Here is a 5,730-nt window from a genome sequence, read left to right on the forward strand (position 1 = left end):
AAGGGTTAAGAAAGACAAATCAGCATAAAATGGGAAAATGTATAGGTAAATATTAGTAACTGTTACTTCTGACTGCCACTTTGATTTTTTTAATGACAGTAGGACTCTAAAGTCTCAAGTGTTTAGGGGTAGGAGTTTATAAGTTCTCACTTCTTCCTACCCCATTTTGAGCATGATATGTTAACTGAAACAAAAAATCTGTATTTTCTCTTCTTTCTTATGCACTTCTTGTTACTGTGCACTATTTTATTTTTATATTTGTATCATGTTCGAATAAAAAATTTCATTTCATTTCATTTCATTTCATAACTTTCTGGTTGACAGCCTAAGTTTTTGGTTGAGATTCTAAGTTGTTTTTTTTATCCTCCTGTTTTTTGCTTGAACTCAACGTTTTTTGGTTGGGAATCTCACATGAACGTTCTGGGCGGGGCTTAAGGACGAGCGATGTAAGACGTGTTCCGATTGGTTAGCGCTGACTAAAGCGGATGACTCCCTGAGATCTCAGAACTCTGTCCCGAACTGCAGGGCTTCGGTGACGGGACACAGAATGTCCCGTTTAGTAGTAGCAGCTACTAAAGTGTCCACCCTGTTTCAAAGAAGAAATCTTACACAACTTATGACGACAGTCACATATTTTGTCTGCCGTGATCCCCGGTAGCATATTGTGCTAGCTAATGTTAGCACTAGGTAAAGTTCATAAACTAGGCTTGTGTAATATTCGCCTGTCTTTATGTTGAATTCTTTAACCAGCGCACCTCTGTCGAGTGGCATTAAGCGTGGAAAATACTAAATGTATCTGGAGGAAACGTGTTAAAAACTGTCGTGTGTCCTCCGTGTGTGTGTGTGTATTAACTGGCATTGAAGCTAAAGTGGGAAAACAGTGGATATCTGCACCAAAGTTATTAGGTCCACATTAATCTGCACCACATGTCAAGGTACTGTACAGATTATTAATTTACCAAGCACATAATCAGTGTTGTCGATGAGGGGAGGCAACGTAACTCTTAAATGTATATTTTCTTTCAGATGTAAAACTAAGCTTGTAGATCACAGGCTGAAGGAGGATATTCACATAATTTCTGTCTTTTTATTATTTTGTGTGCGTGTGTTTAGTTTTATTTTGAATTAGATGTAATATGCCTTTTGCTGTGTTATAATATGAAATTAAATTGTTCTCCTCCTAATTTCCCATTCTAGTATGACCAGCAGAGTGCAGCTGAAGTAGGACAGGCTTGTAGGCCTTACTGATTCCTCCAGCTGCTACAGACAATCAGAACATGAGAGACCCACAAGTGTTGAGTCAGAGAAGGCCAGGTAGGGAAGTAAGTGTTGCTTTTAAGGGCCAGGTGTATTTGGCTAACTATATTTCTCCAATTCAGGCAGAAATTATGTGAATATCCTCCTTCAGCCTGAGATCTACTAGCTTAGTTTTACATCTGGAAGAAAATATACATTTAAGAGTTACATTGCCTCCACTCATCGACAATACTGATTATGTGCTTGGTAAATAAATAATCTGTACACAACTTGACATGTGGTGCAGATTAACGTGGACCTAATAACATTGGTGCAGATGTCCGCCGTTTTCCCACTTTAGCTTCAATGCTAGTTAATACACACACACGGAGGATTGCGCAACAGTTTTTAACACATATTTCCTCCAGATATATTTGGTATTTTCCACGCTTAATGCCACTCGACAGAGGTGCGCTGGTTAAAGAATTCAACATAAAGACAGGCGAATATTACACAAGCCTAGTTTATGAACTTTACCTAGCGCAGTGGTTTTTAACCTTTTTTGAGGTACCGAACCCACCAGTTTCATATGCGCATTCACTGAACCCTCCTGCAGTGATAAATAAAATATGATTTTTTTTCCCTCCAAATTCAAGACATAGGGGTGACTCAACTAGAGTCTAGTTGGGTCACCCCAAAATCACTAAGTCTTCTTAAAAGGTAGAAGGTAGAGTCTCTGAGAACAGTTCTTCAAAATATAGTCAGTGTTTTCAGCAAAGATGAGCTGACTGTCCAGGAACGACCCAAGGTATTTAAAATTTGCCGCAGTTTCAACAGGTTGGCCATCGAAAGAAACTAGAACCACTTTCAGGTCTTGTTTAGATCATTTAATTAGCTCTACATTCTTAAGAGAAAGAAAAATTCATAATAAATAAAGACTTTGAGGTATTCTGATTTAGTAATGTAATTATATTAGTTGTGTTACCATCCCCACGGCACTAGAGGCAGTAGCAACCCCAAAAAGATGCGACTGAGGAGCAGATTTAAAAGTACAGCAATCCCTAGTTTTTCGTGGGGATTGCGTTCCAAAAATAACCCGTGATAAGTGAAATCCGACACCTTTGGTGAGGGATGCTGTCAAGCTGAAGAAGGAGTCCTATCAGGCCTTTTTGGCTTGTGGGACTCCAGAAGCAGCTGATGGGTACTGGTGGGCGAAGCGGCATGCGGCTCGGGTGGTCGCTGAGGCAAAAACCTGGGCGTAGGAGGAGTTTGGAGAGGCCATAAGAAAGACTTCCGTACGGCTTCAAGGCGATTCTGGTACACCATCCGGCGTCTCAGGAGGGGGAAGCAGTGCAGCACCAACACTGTTTATAGAGGGGATGGTCTGCTGCTGACCTCAACTCAGGACGTTGTGGGCCGGTGGGCGGAATACTTCGAAGACCTCTTCAATCCCACCAACATGCCTTCTGTTGAGGAAGTTGAGCCTGGGGACTCTGGGTTGGGCTCCAATCTCTGGGGACGAGGTCGCCGAGGTGGTCTAAAAGCTCCTCGGTGGCAGCCCAGATAGCACACGATGTTAAAACAACGTTGAAAAATAGTTAGAATCGTTGATTTTTGGCTGAAGTCGACAAATGACGGTGGATCAACCATCAAACAACCATCCAATCAAACCGTTGAAACTGTGTCATTGAATCAACGTTGTTTGGTGGTTGAAATCTGATGACTGAAATGCTGAAGTCTGATTAATGGTTGATTTTTGGTTGAAGTCGACAAATGACGGAGGATCAACCATCAAACAACCATCCACCTCTAGCCAATTAACTAAAGTTGAAACTGTGTCATTGAATCAATGTTGTTTTGTGGTTGAAATCGAATGACTGAAATGCCGATGTCTGATCAACATCTGATCAATGTTGAATCAATGTCAGTTGTTTTGCCGCACCCCTTCCCCTCCTCATCAGAGCTCTGGGTCAGAGCATTTTATTACTGAGCGGGGGTTATCAGGTTTTAAATTAACCACTGTAAAGGATAGTGGGTTGTGATTCCTTTCTGTACATTTTCTTACTTGTTCATAACAATTCTCACTGACTCTTTGCGTGGGATATATTGACACAGAAACATCTACAACATACTAAAAGGAGTGGAGCGGTCCACCCCCACCATTTACATGAGTGGGATGGCCCAACCACACAGCTGATTCGCTGTTGGCTTGTTGGCAAAAGATATTAATTCAATGTTGAATTATTATCACAAAGGTTGCATGTATGGTTGAGGTCGACAACTGATGGTGGATCAGCCATCCAAAAATCATCCAACTCTAGCCAATTAACAAACGTTGAAACTGTGTCATTGAATCGATGTTTTTTTGTGGTTGACATCAAATAAATGAAATGTCAACGTCAAATCCAGTGTGTTTCAGCACTGGTCTTCCTGGCCCTAAAAGTTTTAGGCATTTCCCTAATTCGGTACACATGATATAAATTGACGTCTGATTAACAGGGTTTTACTGAACTGAAAACACGCAGGTCAGTTTGATTGAGGACAAGGTTTGGGGAAGATCTACCCAGATAGCACACAATGTTAATTCAATGTTGAATTATTATCACAAAGATTGCATGTATGGTTGAGGTCGACAACTGACATTAGATCAACCATAAAACAATCATCCTATTCTAACCGTTGAAACTGTGTCAATGAATCAGTGTTTTGTGGTTGAAATCTAATGAATGAAATGCCGAGGTCTGATCAACGTCTGATCAATGTTGAATCAATGTCAGCTGTTTTGCCGCACACCTTCTTCCCCTCCTCTCCTCCTCATCAGAGCTCTGGGTGAGAGCATTTTATTACTGAGGTGGGGGTTCTCACATTTTTAATAACACTGTAGAGGATAGTGAGTGGTGATTCCTTTCTGTACATTTTTTTTACTTGTTAATAAAAATTCTTACTGACTGTGATATATTGGCACGAAAACATCTACAACTTACTACAAGGAGTGAAGCAGTCCACCCCCACCATTTACATGAGTGGGATGTCCCAAATGCACAGCTGCTTTACTGTTGGCTTGTTTGCACAAAGATGTTAATTCAAAGTTGAATTAAGATCACAAAGGTTGAATTTATGGTTAAGGTCAACGACAGAAGCTGGATCAACCATCAAACAACCATTCAATTCTAGCCAATTAACATCCATTGATTGAAATGCCAACATCGAATCCAGTGTTGCAGGATTGCAGGGCAGTGTGCCTAAAACTTGCACACTGCCCTGCAAGTTTTAGGCATTTCCCTAATTCAGAACACATGATTTTAATTGACATTTGATTAACAGGGTTTTGCTGAACTGAAAACACGCAGGTCAGTTTGCCTTGAGGATAAGGTTTGGGGAAGAACTAGTAATCTAAATGTTCAATCAATGTAAGCTGTTTTTTGCACCCCTCCACCACCACCTGCCATTCAGACACCCAAACCCCCTTCCCTCCACACGCCAAGGACACACACACACCCCTTTCCCCCCACCGCCCACCACTTGCCTGGTCCCATCTACCCCTCAATCAGGTGAAACAACTTTAATATTAAGTGAGGGTTTTTCACATTTTAAAATATTTTTTTGGCTCTAGTGGCTGTTATTCAATAGTTAATTGACAGGAAGGTGGGTAATGAGAGAAGGGGGAAGACATGCAGCAAAGGTCGGGAATCAAACCTGCGACAGCTACGTTGGGGACTAAGGCCTCCATTGTGGGTTGTGCTTAATCCTTTCGCCACCACAGCACAACCCCTTTTAGGTGAGGGTGAATCACATTTTAACTTAAGCACTATGTGTTGACAACACTGAGTTGTGATTCCGTGCTGTACCCAGATTGCACATGATGGCAATTCAATATTGAATTAACATATTTTGTCAACAAACCAACAGCCAAGTGGTTGTGTTTGGGACATCCCACTCATATAAATGGCAGGGGTGGACCGCTCCACTCCTTAGAGTAAGTTGTAGATATTTTTGTGTCAATATATCACACTCAAATGACTTTTTATGAAAATGTACAGAAATGAATCATCACCCACTATCCTTTACAGTGGTTAACTTAAAATGTAATAACCCCCGCTCACTAATAAAATGCTCTGACCCAGAGCTCTGATGAAGAGGAGAGGTGAAGGGGTGCGGCAAAACAGCTGACACTGATTCAACATTGATGAGACGTTGATCAGACATCGGCATTTCATTCATTGGATTTCAACCACAAAACAACATTGATTCAATGACACAGTGTCAACATTGGTTACTTGGCGAGAGCTGGATGATTGTTTGATGGTTGATCCACCATCAGTTGTCGACCTCAACCAAAAATCAACCATTCTGACTATACAGGTGCTGGTCATAAAATTAGAATATTATGATAAAGTTCATTATTTTCCATAATGTCATGATAAAAATTAAATTGTCATATATTTTAGATTCATTGCACACCAACTGAAATATTTCAGGTCTTTTATTGTTTTA

General features: G+C 40.8%; 1 protein-coding gene across 1 annotated transcript in view; it reads left to right on the forward strand.

Moving 5' to 3' along the window:
• Positions 1 to 5,730, forward strand: part of LOC103146392 (H-2 class I histocompatibility antigen, Q9 alpha chain-like) — a 285,415-nt gene that overhangs the window by 63,499 nt on the left and 216,186 nt on the right. The window lies entirely within an intron of this gene.

The sequence above is a fragment of the Poecilia formosa genome, unplaced genomic scaffold (genome assembly GCF_000485575.1).
Source record: "Poecilia formosa unplaced genomic scaffold, Poecilia_formosa-5.1.2 Scaffold158, whole genome shotgun sequence".
Taxonomy (NCBI): domain Eukaryota; kingdom Metazoa; phylum Chordata; class Actinopteri; order Cyprinodontiformes; family Poeciliidae; genus Poecilia; species Poecilia formosa.